Source organism: Scylla paramamosain, chromosome 10, assembly GCF_035594125.1.
Source record: "Scylla paramamosain isolate STU-SP2022 chromosome 10, ASM3559412v1, whole genome shotgun sequence".
NCBI lineage: Eukaryota > Metazoa > Arthropoda > Malacostraca > Decapoda > Portunidae > Scylla > Scylla paramamosain.
The window spans coordinates 2969010-2982500 of NC_087160.1; positions in this window are offsets into that span (position 1 = coordinate 2969010).

Here is a 13491-nt window from a genome sequence, read left to right on the forward strand (position 1 = left end):
CCACTCCCCCGGGTGACATCGCTTTGTGTCGCGTGGTTATGCGGGTGGGCGGAGGGCGTGATGATCCCGAGGGCGCGCGAAGCCTCTGTGTGAATTACGCGCATCACGACGATCATTTGTCCATTGATTCGGTGCCACACAGCTGGTAATTGTGGCGGCCAGGTGTCTGTGTGTGTGTGTGTGTGTGTGTGTGTGTGTAGTGGTGGTGTGGGGGGTAATGAGGGAGACTGTGGTGGTGGTGAGAGTGGGTGGTTGTGGTGGTGGGGCGGATTGTGGTGATGGGTGTGATGATGGTAGTGGTGATGATTGAGCTGAAGAATAAGAGGAGTAGAAAGAAAGGAGGGAGGGAGGGAAGATATGGAAAGGAGGGATACAAGAACGATGAGTAAAATGAGTTGAGTTGAAAGATGATGATGACGATGATAAAGATTTGGTGATGCTGTTACAAATCATCCAAAACACACCCACAAAAAGACTTGTGTGCGTGTGTATGTGTGTGTGTGTGTGCTCGCTCGTGCGTGTATGTGTGTGTTTGTGTGTGACCGCTCCAATAGTGATCATGGCTTTGTATTGTCAGCAGCCCAACGAGCATACAACCACACTTACATTCTTTGCTGTGACCTTAAAATGACTGCAATAATGCGTACCTTTGGAAAACATGATAGGGAAATAAATAAGATAGGAAAAAAATATAACAGTAATAGTAGTAGTAGTAGTAATAGTAGCAGTAGTAGTAGTAGTAGTAGTAGTAGTAGTAGTAGTAGTAGTAGTAGTAGTTCATAATAATAATAATAATAATAATAATAATAATAATAATAATAATAATAATAATAATGATGATGATGATGATAATGATAATAATAATAATAATAATAATAATAATAATAATAATAATAATAATAATAATAATAATAACAATAATAATAATAATAATCATTTTATAGTTTTTTTTAGATTCCTGTGATTTAGAACATTCAAAATAGTTGAGAGAGAGAGAGAGAGAGAGAGAGAGAGAGAGAGAGAGAGAGAGAGAGAGAGAGAGAGAGAGAGAGAGAGAGAGAGAGAAAGCATTATGAGGACAGAAAGAGATAAATGAAGGAGTGAAGGAAGGGAAGGACGTACACAAGGAAAAGTGGTGAAGTAAATATGCTAGTGAAGGGAAGGAAAGAAGGTAAATGAATGAAAGGAAGGAAAGGAGAAAGAGAGAGAAGAATTAAAGTAACAAAACCAAAGAAAAAAAAGGGATAAAGATGGAAGAAAGGAAGAAAGAAAGAGAGGAAAAAGGAAGATGACAGAGAAAACAGTAACGAAAGACAGAGAAAAATGAAACACGTGTGATATTCGTGAATTGAAAGAAAAAAAGTAAGATAAGGAAAACTGAAGCAAGACTATGGATGAATATTAAAGAAAGGACCATTTTTCTTACGAGAGAGAGAGAGAGAGAGAGAGAGAGAGAGAGAGAGAGAGAGAGAGAGAGAGACTGAAAACGCGGGAGAAAGAGAAAGAGACTGCGCGCTCCATTCCCTGTCCCTTCCCCCCAGCGTCCCACCTCCCATCTCGCAGCGGGTGCCACTTAGACCCGCTATTTAATCTTCCTGCAACACGGTGGTCGCGTGAGAACGGGAAAAAAGATCATACCAGGAGCCAGAGGTGAGCGGCGGGTGGGTGTGGGATTGTGGGAAGCGTGGCGGCGGGGCGTGTGAGAGTCAAGGGGAGGGAGGGGTGAGGCTGGCAGCAGGATCAGCGCGCATCATCATCGTCCCAACACACGCGACCACCAGCTTATCTCGTATTTTGAAACGCGTTGCTCTCTCACCACGACTATTTTTCAAGGGCACTGGGATTACTAGCCGGGTTTTCAAGAATATTTCTCCTGTTCAAAGTGTAGAAATATTGTTCAGCTGTCGCTAGCAAAAAACATCCTTAAAACTCCGCGTCACTTCAACTAGAGCTTTTGGAAAGTAGTTGAGGCGGGGTGCAGAAGTGTTTCAGAATATGGACTCGACTGGGCGGGGCTGGGAGCGGTTTGTGTGTCTGTATGTGAGGTGGAAGGAGGAAGAAGGCGTAGATGGATTGCGTCAAATAAGCTGTTGAAATCTCTGGGTTGTAGGTTTAATTTGTTCCATTTTGTCTAGCTACACTGTGCAGCATTAAATAAACAGATTCGTGCAGAGAGGCAGGCATACGTACATACATTCCCTCACCAACAAAACTCCACTTTCATTTTGATTTATTTTGCTTATTTTTTTATTTTTATTTATTTCATGCTCGTACACAAACAGGCAAGTATCCATGCAGTCACTAATGTCGCTTCATTTTTATTAATTCGTCTATCTTATGTATTTTTTTTATGTATAAACAGGCAAACAGACTATACTAACTAACATTGAATTTATTTATAGTTAAGGAAAGATGCAGACACATATAGAGACATACAAACATACATACGCACAAACAAAGATGGAAATACAGAAAAAAAGAGCTAAATTCAATAGACACACGAACAGACGATCAGAGAGAGAGAGAGAGAGAGAGAGAGAGAGAGAGAGAGAGAGAGAGAGCAGGTGACCTCAAAATTGCTGTATTGATCTCTCTGTGTGGCAATCAAGTACTGAGTTAGCCACATAATATCCAGTTGATGGGAGAGAGAGAGGGAGGGGGGGAAGAGAGAGGGAGGGAGGGAGAGAGGGAGAGTGATGGAGAGAAAGGGAGGGAAGAGCTGCTACACGGGATGTTACTTACCTGTCATTACAATCTACCTGTCTATCTACTTACTACCTGTCTGTCTATCTAACCACCCACCTGCCTTCATGTCTGCGTGATGATGTATACCTGGCTACCTTTATCTGCCTGTCTATCTGTCTGTCTATTTGTCTATCTATCTACCTAAAGATATCTATATATCTCGATTTTTCTACCTATCTATCTATCTATCTATTTTTTCGTCTTTGTATGTATATATCTCTGTATCTATCTATCTATCTATCTATCAAGCTGTGTGTGTGTGTGTGTGTGTGTGTGTGTGTGTGTGTGTGTGTGTACGTATATATATATATATATATATATATATATATATATATATATATATATATATATATATATATATATATATATATATATATATATATATATATATATATATATATATATATATATCTGTCTTTATTTATTTATTTTATCTATCCATATTAAGTTATTTATTAATTTATCTATTTTTATACGTAAAAAAGACCGGCTGGGACACATGAAAATAATGAATAAATACATAAAGAAAAAAAGGAAAAGATACAAAGAAAGAAAGAAAGTCCTTTTTTTGCCGCTCTTGAAAACAATAAAAAAAATAAAAAAATAAAAAATAAACATCAATAAATTCGCTTACCAACTTATCTATCTGCTTATTTCCTTGGTTACTTGGTTTTCCGTGGTCTGGTATCACTGCCGAACACATCGGCAGATTCTGATGAACTTATTATAGATAGCTCTTCTGTTTACATCTCACTCTCCGACGCCTTTAGTTCTGAAGAGAGGAGTGGGTATAGAACTCTCTCTCTCTCTCTCTCTCTCTCTCTCTCTCTCTCTCTCTCTCTCTCTCTCTCTCTCTCTTAGACGCTTAATTAATTTCTTTTCTACTGTGATAGTTTTATTGTTTCATTTATTAGTTTGTTTATTTATTTACTTATTTGTTTATTCGTTTGCTCATTTATGTATTGATTTTCTTTCTATATTATTTTTTTTTATTGTTCACTTATCTGTATTTGCGTAGTTTATTTTTTCATACCAGGCCAACTTTATTACTATTACTACTACTCCTACTACTCGTATTTCCACTACAATAACTACTACTACTACTACTACTACTACTATTAGTAGTAGTAGTAGTAGTAGTAGTAGTAGTAGTAGTAATTCCACTACAATAACTACTTTTTTACTACTACTACTACTACTACTACTACTTCTACCATGTCCACTCCAATCACTACAGCTTTTACTACCAATACAACCACTGCTAATAAAGATAATAGTAATGGCACTAATAATAAGGGTCGTTGGTGCACGTCTCCTGCGGCCATTACACAAGTCCCGCCACGCACGCGCTGCACTGATTACGTTTATCCACCTGGTAGCCGTCAAGAAGCACCGTTTAGTCGGCCTTCGTTTACAGCCCATTAAAACCAGCCAGCCATAGTTTACAGTATTTTAATCCAGCACTCGGGAAACTATTACTCTGATGGGGGAAAGGGGGATGTTTACACGGGTGGCGCCGCGCGGATGGAGAAAGGGAAGGAGGAAAGGAGGGAGACTGACAGAAAACGAAAGTCGAGGCGTAACACATGGGGAGTGCTTTGCATCGGTTTTTATTTTATTCAGGTTGATAAGTGTATTTTTTTCTTTTATGTTTCTTTTATGTAGCATCATAAGGATCGCGGGAAGGAGGGAAGGGAGAGAAAATGAAGTCCAAGCGTAATACAAGGGAATTTCTTTGGACCGTTTTTTGTTCTCCAAGCTGATTAACTTTTTTTTTTTTTCATTATTTTAAAGTTGTGTAATTTTTTTTTTCTTTTTTTGTGAGATGATGTGACTCAGTATTCTTGACCTGACATCACTAGGGCAGCAGGAAGGAGAATGAGAGGGGGGAAGAACGAATTTCAAGACGTAACACATGGACAATACTCCAGTCCGTCGTTGTTTTCAGGCTGATTACAATATTTCACTTAGTTTCTCTTTTTATTTACGTCATGCTGTTTTTATAATGGCGTGACCGAATATCCTTGACCTAGCATCCTCAAGACAGCGGGAAGGAGGGAATGAAGAGAGAAAGAAGTTGAGGTGTACCACAAGGAGATGACTGAACCGCTACTGATTCTGACACCGATTACACCGCTTAGTTTGTCGTTTTTCTTAAGGTTCTGAGGTTAGCATCAGGAGAAGTGACTTATCCTTGACCATCCTAGTGGCAGCGCGTCAGGAGGTCAGATCAGTGCAACACAAGGGCGCGCATCGATCTTCGGTGGTCCAGCGGAGGTGGCAGCGGCGGCGGTCACGTGACAGGAAGAGAGCTTCTAACGTGCCACGTATCAGAAGAGCAATAAAACCTCGATCCGTACGCCAACTACCATCACTCACCACCGGAAAGGACGGTGTTATTAATCTCTGCAGGGGGATTGCAACTACCACCATCACCACCACCACCGCTACTCCCGCCACCAGTTCTTGTAGCGCTAACTTCCGCCTTCCCCACCACCGCTGACCTTAGCATTCTGATATGTCTGCCTGTGTGTGTGTGTGTGTGTGTGTGTGTGTGTGTGGGTCAGTCTTTGTAATGGTAACCCCACGAGACATAGCATCAGTTAATGTAGAGTTTGTCTATCAATTCCTTTACTGTCATATGGAACTTGCCTATCAGTTTCTTTGCTCTATGATTCATTTACCACCATATCTTTTACTAGCATACGAAACCTGCCTGATTCCTTTGCTATCATATAATTTATGGTTTGATTCCTTTGATTCTTTTGTTATTATATTCTTTACTGTGACATGGAACCTCATGTCGCTATACTTACCGAAGTTGATATTCTAAGTACAGTCATTAAAAGAAAAATAAAGAACAGGTCTCCATGGCTTAAAACACATCATAAGTTGAATGTATGATAGAAGGGCGATTTTGTAACGCCATGGGAAATTAGGGATGGTAAATAATTAGATAGACAGATAAATAAATGAATAAGTAAATGTATAAGACGAAAGAAAGATAGACAAAAAAAAAAAAAGGAAGAAGCAGGAAAAAGATACATAGAACTTAGTGGAGGAATGAAACAAGAAATAACTTTCAATAGGGTGAACTGAAATTAACAGGGGATCGAAATAAGCAGTCAGCCACGTGTTATGCATCTACTCATCTCCCCATACATACCCCATATACTCCACCACTCTACCTGCCTGCTGTCCACGCATGCACTCACCCACTCATCCACTAAGCCAATCATCCAGCTACGCATCAACCTCACCCTTCACCTTCATACTTATTCAACACAATTAGTCACTCATCAACTCAGTCAGATCAACTATACCAGCCTCACTCATTATCACAAACATCCATCCATTACCCCCCCCCCCTCTCTCTCTCTCTCTCTCTCTCTCTCTCTCTCTCTCTCTCTCTCTCTCTCTCTCTCTCTCTCTCTCTCTCTCTCTGGCCGTGTTGTTCCCACTGGGTGCAGCGGAGGGCGGCGGGAACAGATTACCATAATGTTTCCGCCAGCAGTCGCGCGCCCCCGTCACGCCTCACTCGATCCGGACCTCACTCCTCTCTTTAGGCTCCGCTGCTGAGAGAGAGAGAGAGAGAGAGAGAGAGAGAGAGAGAGAGAGAGAGAGAGAGAGAGAGAGAGATGACTTAGAAACACAATAAGAACCTTTCTCTAAGACTGCGCCGCCCCTCCAGTACATCCAAAAGGCTCTAATTGAAGTGACACGGGTTTTTAAGGATGTTTATTTATTTTATTTTTTTTTTACGGTTCTAGTGGCAGATGAACAAGATTTCTACATTATAAACAGGAGAAACACTCTTGAGAACCCTGCTAATCATCCCTGTGGCCTTTGAAAATAGTCGCGGTGAGAGAACAAAGTGTTTCTCCATACGTGCCTGAATTTCGATTTTCTTTCCTGTTTTTTTTTTTTTATTATTATAGAAAACATAATTGGAAGCAAGTTTATTTTCTTTTCTTTTCCCCAACTTTTATATTTTTGTTTCCGTGTGTTTACGTTAAGAGAGAGAGAGAGAGAGAGAGAGAGAGAGAGAGAGAGAGAGAGAGAGAGAGAGAGAGAGAGAGAGAGAGAGAGAGAGAACACGCGATTAGTAGTAATTTCCGGTCACGATATGAATAATTCTGGTGTTTTCCGTATACAAACAAGCAACTGAGGTCATGTATCAGGGGTTCTCTCTCTCTCTCTCTCTCTCTCTCTCTCTCTCTCTCTCTCTCTCTCTCTCTCTCTCTCTCTCTCTCTCTCTCTCTCTAAGAAAGTACAAGAAACAAACTACGAAGATTTATTGTAAACAACCAGATATTATCATCATCATCATTAACAACAACAACAACAACAACAACAACAACAACAACAACAACAACGAGTGAAGGAAAGAAAGCAAATAAAAAAAACAAGAAAAAAAAGAATGCAGGAATGAAAGAAAATGAGGGAAAAGTAAAAGACTAAACTGAGAGAGAGAGAGAGAGAGAGAGAGAGAGAGAGAGAGAGAGAGAGAGAGAGAGAGAGAGAGAGAGTGGTTGTATGGAAAAATTAAATCGTTTCCTTCTCGCTCACTTTTATGTTTGTTTTTGTGTTTCCTGTTGGTGTTCATTCTCTCTCTCTCTCTCTCTCTCTCTCTCTCTCTCTCTCTCTCTCTCTCTCTCTCTCTCTTGAAAAATACAACAACCACAGTGATATAAAAATGGTAATGATGATGATGATGATGATGATGATGATGATTGATGATGATGATGATAACAATAATGATGATAATAACAATGATAATAATAATAATAATAATAATAATAATAATAATAATAATAAGAAGAAGAAGAAGAAGAAGAAGAAGAAGATGATGATGATGATGATGATGAAGATGATAATAATGATGATGATGATGATGATGATGATGATGAAGATGATGATGAATAGTAGTAGTAATACTAGTAACAACAACAACAACAACAACAACAACTAACATCCTCCATCACCACCAGCAACAACAACAACAGCAGGCATACAAACAAAACAAACAATCAAACTAACCACCAACAATTCTCTCTCTCTCTCTCTCTCTCTCTCTCTCTCTCTCTCTCTCTCTCTCTCTCTCTCTCTCTCTCTCTCTCTCTCTCTCTCTCAAGCGGCCCCCCAACACACACACACACACACACCACCACCACCACCACCACCACCACTCAACACACTACTATAATAATCAATGCAGGACCTCACAGACTCACATGGATCATCTTTGCCTTGCCTCACCACTCCAGCAATCAGAGGTGCCTTGCTCGTGGACCTCAGAGGGCGGGGAGGAGCAGGGAGCCGCGCCGGGCCAAAGAGGGACAAATAGGGAGGGAAGGGAGGTAAGGGGGTCTAAGTAATAATAAGAAGAATAAGATAATTACCGCATAATAAGTGAGGACAGCCCAGCACAATACTCCGCCGCAAGAATACCGCTGGAGACATCCGGAATATTTTTGACAATGGAAGACTCTGACTCCGATCCCTTTAACTGGAATCAGAGGGTTTATTTTAACCCTACACTCTTCTGAAAACCTGATCCTAAACATTCATCAAGGTGCTAAGTCAGTGCATGAAGAACAGTACAAAGTCTCTAGATTCCATGGCAGCGTTAAGAGAAGCAAGGGTGACGTTAGCGAGGGTCAGCAGCAATAATCCCTGACATGATCAGTCATTGTGCATCCTCTGGCTGAAAAGCGCGCCACCTGGCATCCCCGCCGTCCTCTGATGACTATTTTACGGGGTCTAATTAGCGCGTCACACTTCCTGCCCGTGCCTGGCTGCCGCATGCCGCTAAAGATTGCTCCTGCCTTATGAGCATGTAATGGACGGGGGCGGGGGAGGGCCGAGGTTTGAGGGGCGCTGATGGCCACTTGGAGAGAGAGAGAGAGAGAGAGAGAGAGAGAGAGAGAGAGAGCAACTATAACAATGCTGTATTTGACTTGTTTCCTTCCATCCTCACTGGAGCTATCAAAACATCGGCAACGTTTGCGGACCATTCCGAAACGCTTCTATGCTACACTTATACCACATCCATAAGACTCTAGTTGAGGTGACACGGGTTTTTTAAGGATATTTTTGCGGTTTCAGTGATAGATTAATAAGATTTCTACAGTAATAACAGGAGAATCACCCTTAAGAACCAGACTAATCATCTCTGTAGCCTTTGAAAATAGTCGTGATGAGAAAGCAAAGCGTTTCAGAATATGGGCTGCTAGTGGGGCCTCAGCCATCCAGCTAGCAAGCCAGCAGACAGCCTCTTCCTCTACCTCCTCCTCCTCCCAGCTGCTGTCCTGTGAGGCTCTCCACTCCAGCACAGCCTCATTATTAACTTCGCGGAGAAGACCTTGTTCCTTGTTCCCGCTAAAGGGCGATATTAATAAGAAATGTGTGTGTGTGTGTGTGTGTGTGTGTGTGTGTGTGTGGACTCAAGACACGCGCAGATGAGCAAATGTCTGCATATTGTCAATGAGATAATTGTGCGTAGGGTCGCCATGCAGCTTCCTCCTTCGGCTTATTAGCGTAGGGGGAGATGAGCTGGGTAATGTACTAGTGGCTGCCGGGGTGAGGGGGAAGATATGTGGGTGAGTGTGTGTGGTGGTGAGGGATGAAGTGACATGATTGGAAGGAACGCTTTTGTTCTTACGAATATTTTATTTTTTTCTATGTATTTTATGAGGTAGCGATTAATTGCTGTTGTTGTTGTTGTTGTTGTTGTTGTTGTTGTTGTTGTTGTTGTTGTTGTTGTTGTTGTTGTTGTTGTTGTTCTCTGCTGTTGTTGCTGCTTGTTCTTATTTTTCCTCTCTTGTTCTTCGTGTTCTTATTACTGTTCATCTTGTTCTTTACATTTTCGTTGTTGTTGTTGTTGTTGTTGTTGTTGTTGTTGTTGTATTGTCGTTGTTCACCTTCACCCAGTATCCCTCAGCCAGCCTTCTCCCACAGACAAAAATACCTGCCCTATCTACAACACTCATACACATAATAAAGCCAGCGGTGATTACAAAAGCTTTATAAATATTACATACTCTTCCGCTTCACCCAACAAAAGTCTGTGGGACAATGCTTGGAGGAGGAAGAGGAGAAGAAAGAGGAAGAGGAAGGAGAAGAAAGAAGAGAAGGAGGAGGAAGAAGAGGAAGAGGAGGAGATAATGATGAAAAGGATGCCAGACTAAGCTCCCTGCCGCAGCTCAAAAGCCTCAGAACAATACAATAGAGTCAGTGGGCAGGATCAATCATAACACATGTATCGTAGGCCTAGCCTTTCCAGCCAGTCCGCACGCCGCCAGTCACGATGAGGCCTGCGAGTTTCGTGGTTCACCTTTACGAGATTCAAAAGCATATTTCCGAGTTATTGATACGATATTGTGAGTTAATGTATGAGATTGTGGTTCATCCTCACGAGCTTCAAATTTATCCAGACGAATTGTTTTATAGTCGTGCGAAACAGGCAGACACGAGCACACTACCAGACATATTTACGTCTCTCTCTCTCTCTCTCTCTCTCTCTCTCTCTCTCTCTCTCTCTCTCTCTCTCTCTCTCTCTCTCTCTCTCTCTCTCTCTCTCTCTCTCATTTCACTTCTGATCCCTTCATTGTATATATCACGATTTGAAGAATCATCATATTTTTCTTAGAAATAGTCCTCGAAATTAGCAGTTTTTTTTTCTTATTATAATATATAAGAGAGGCTCTGGCTTAGGGGAGAGAGAGAGAGAGAGAGAGAGAGAGAGAGAGAGAGAGAGAGAGAGAGAGAGTGAGAGAGAGAGAGAGAGAGAGAGAGAGCTAAAAAAGACCCAGTGAAGGACGCCAGTCCACAAAGAGTACACTCAATAAGGTGAAGTGGATTATTTCAGTAACACACCACGCTACTTACGACACACTGTACTCGTATTGAGGGGGAAGTAGTGATCACTCAGCCACCCAAACACCACCACTATTGACGTAACCACTGGGCGGCGCGACTGACACCACCACCACCACCATCACTGTCACCACCGCCACCATTACCCACTACAACCTCCGCCCCGTGGGAGTTTTACATGCGCGGGTGCTTTGTAAATGTTAGTAATGATAAGTATGTGCCCTCCATAACGCTTTTCCTGTCTCTGGCTGTGATTGCAGTCTGTACACGCAAATGTTCTGGGTGTCTTATATGAAACGACTCTAGTGGATGCTGTTAGGGTTTTCAAGAGTTTTTTCGTGATTCTTGTGATGGTTTAGTAATAATTCTGCATCATCAATCGATCAATCAATCAATCACTCATGAAAGTTCAAATTGTCACTTAAAAGTCTTCGAAATTAGTTCTTATGAGGGTTTAAAGCGTGTAAACTTGATGGTTACTAGCAACTTCATTATTTACTTATTTATTTTCATAATTATTTTCTCTTATGTTGTAAGACACGACTTTGAAGAAACTGCTGCTGACAGATGCTCTCTTGTCACGTCTGTTGCTTCGCCCTAAAGATAATACAAACCTCTTATACGACATTTGCTTCGCTCATGTATTCATGTTCCCCTTTCAGACGTAAGCAAACTAGCTTTATATTCTCACCATATGCTTAGTTATTTGTAAGATACCCGTTTTCTACAATGCCGTAGCGTTTATATTCTAAAACACTTCTGCGGCACCCTTACTACTTTCAGAAGACTCTGGTTGAAGTGATAGATTTTTAAGGGCGTTTTGATAGTTCTAGTGACAAATTAACAAGATTTCTATAATATCAATAGGAGAAACACTCTTGAGGACCCGGTTAATCATCTTTGTGGCCTTTGTAAATAGTCATGGTAAGAGAGCAAAGTGTTTTTGAATACGGGCCTTAGATAACATAGGCAGCGTGTGAGTGGTGCTGTGTTGCGTGGATAACCGATAAATCGATAAAGATAACCTTATCGACGGTAACCGATAATTTATTTCTGACGATAAATGTATCGCCCGATAATCGATAACTGATAAATCGATAAATCCGAAATTCCAATCTTAGCGATAACGATATTGATATTTTAAATAAAAAATCGATAAATCCAAATTTTTGTTTTTATCTTTAGCTTAGAAAACTTAGAAAAATCTTGGAAAACTTCAAATTTAATGTTTATCTTGTCTCTTCACTAATGAAAAGTATTGTTTTAAGTAAAATAGCTACATTTGATTTTGAAAGTTTAAAACTTCAACATGGTCATGTTCCAAAAACTTAAATTGTCAATTATGGCGAATTTGGAACCAAGAGTATCGGCAATACTAATAAATCGATATCGGATAACCGATAGACCTATATCGTTATCGATAAAGTATCGCGATAACGGCCACCTATGCTCCACACTGTCACAACAATAGTGACAACAAAACTTACTCCACCGTGCTGATGGTGGTGGTGGTAGTGGTGATGATGGTGGTGTTTTTTTTATTGTCTTTTCGCTTTACTCCATTTTTTACATAATATCGCTGTCGGGTGCACACACACACACACACACACACACACACACAAATAATGCTGCAAGTGGAGGAGGGCCGCTGACGTGCGCAGGTGTGTCGCAAGATGGATTGCTTTTCAACCGCTGTCTTGTGGAGTTCAGCGGGTCTTTCGCTGTCTTGTCTTACCTTTTTGTGTGCGTTGTTATGTTCCCTTTTAATGAAGAGAAGCAGCATAGCGTCATTAGAGTTGCGTTTGGTGGTGTGTGCATCAGTGAGTGCAAAGCCACCATTCCCTCCCGAGCAACACAATGTTGCTGTATCCGAGGAGTTGCACGCTACAGCAAGTAGTGTTCCTCGCAGGTGCAGCTCAGACACAACACCTGTGACACACCTGTGACTTTCCATTAGAGCAGAGACGTGAGTCACCACCTCTAACGCGGGAGGTCTGCGCCAGGTGCAGCAACGGCCCACCCAGAAGTCCCGAAGGGGCAGCGGCAATTGGGAGGGAGGGGAGGGTAGGGCATTAGCTGCCATGGGGGACGGCGGGAGGAAGGGAGGGAGGGAGAAGAGCGTGGCGCTCCCCAGGGGCAGGCGGTCAGCAACAGGGTGCCCGCCGCTGCGGTGTCAGCCAGAGCGGTGCCGCGAGACTGAGGGCACAGTGTCCACCTACCAGGAACCTCCGGGTGGTGGCACCACCTGAAGGTGGTGCCGCAAGAGGGCACAGCAGGGCCATCAAGGGAGCGGGAAGTATCCTAAGCAGCCGAGGGGAGGAGGAGGAAGACCACTAATCATAGATTATAGGGCTCATTAGAGGGAGGGCATGGCCGGGGTTAGGCCCTGAGGGTCAGGGCCCCTAGGCGCCCAAAACCCTCCAGGCTGGCCTCAGTACCTCGGAGGGCTGACGACTGACTACTGACGTCTGCCCGCTAATCACTCACTCCCGCAGGACGCCGCGCCGCGCCGCGCCTTCAGGTATAACACGTCCCGCCCGCCATTCACACATGCCCGATAATTACCTTGAACCTTAATGGAGTTGCTGTGACGGACGACAGGCTCTGCACTGAGTAACGGATTGCTGGCCTCACTGCCGGCGTGAGGCCAGTTGTCAGACGGAGACGCGAAACTATGACATTGAACACGAGGAAGACTCAAACTCTTCCTTCATGTGTTACATCAATGAAACATATATGCCTGTAGTAACGAATGCACACACACTCTCTCTCTCTCTCTCTCTCTCTCTCTCTCTCTCTCTCTCTCTCTCTCTCTCTCTCTCTCTCTCTCTCTCTCTCTCTCTCTCTCTCTCTCTCTCTCTCTCTCTC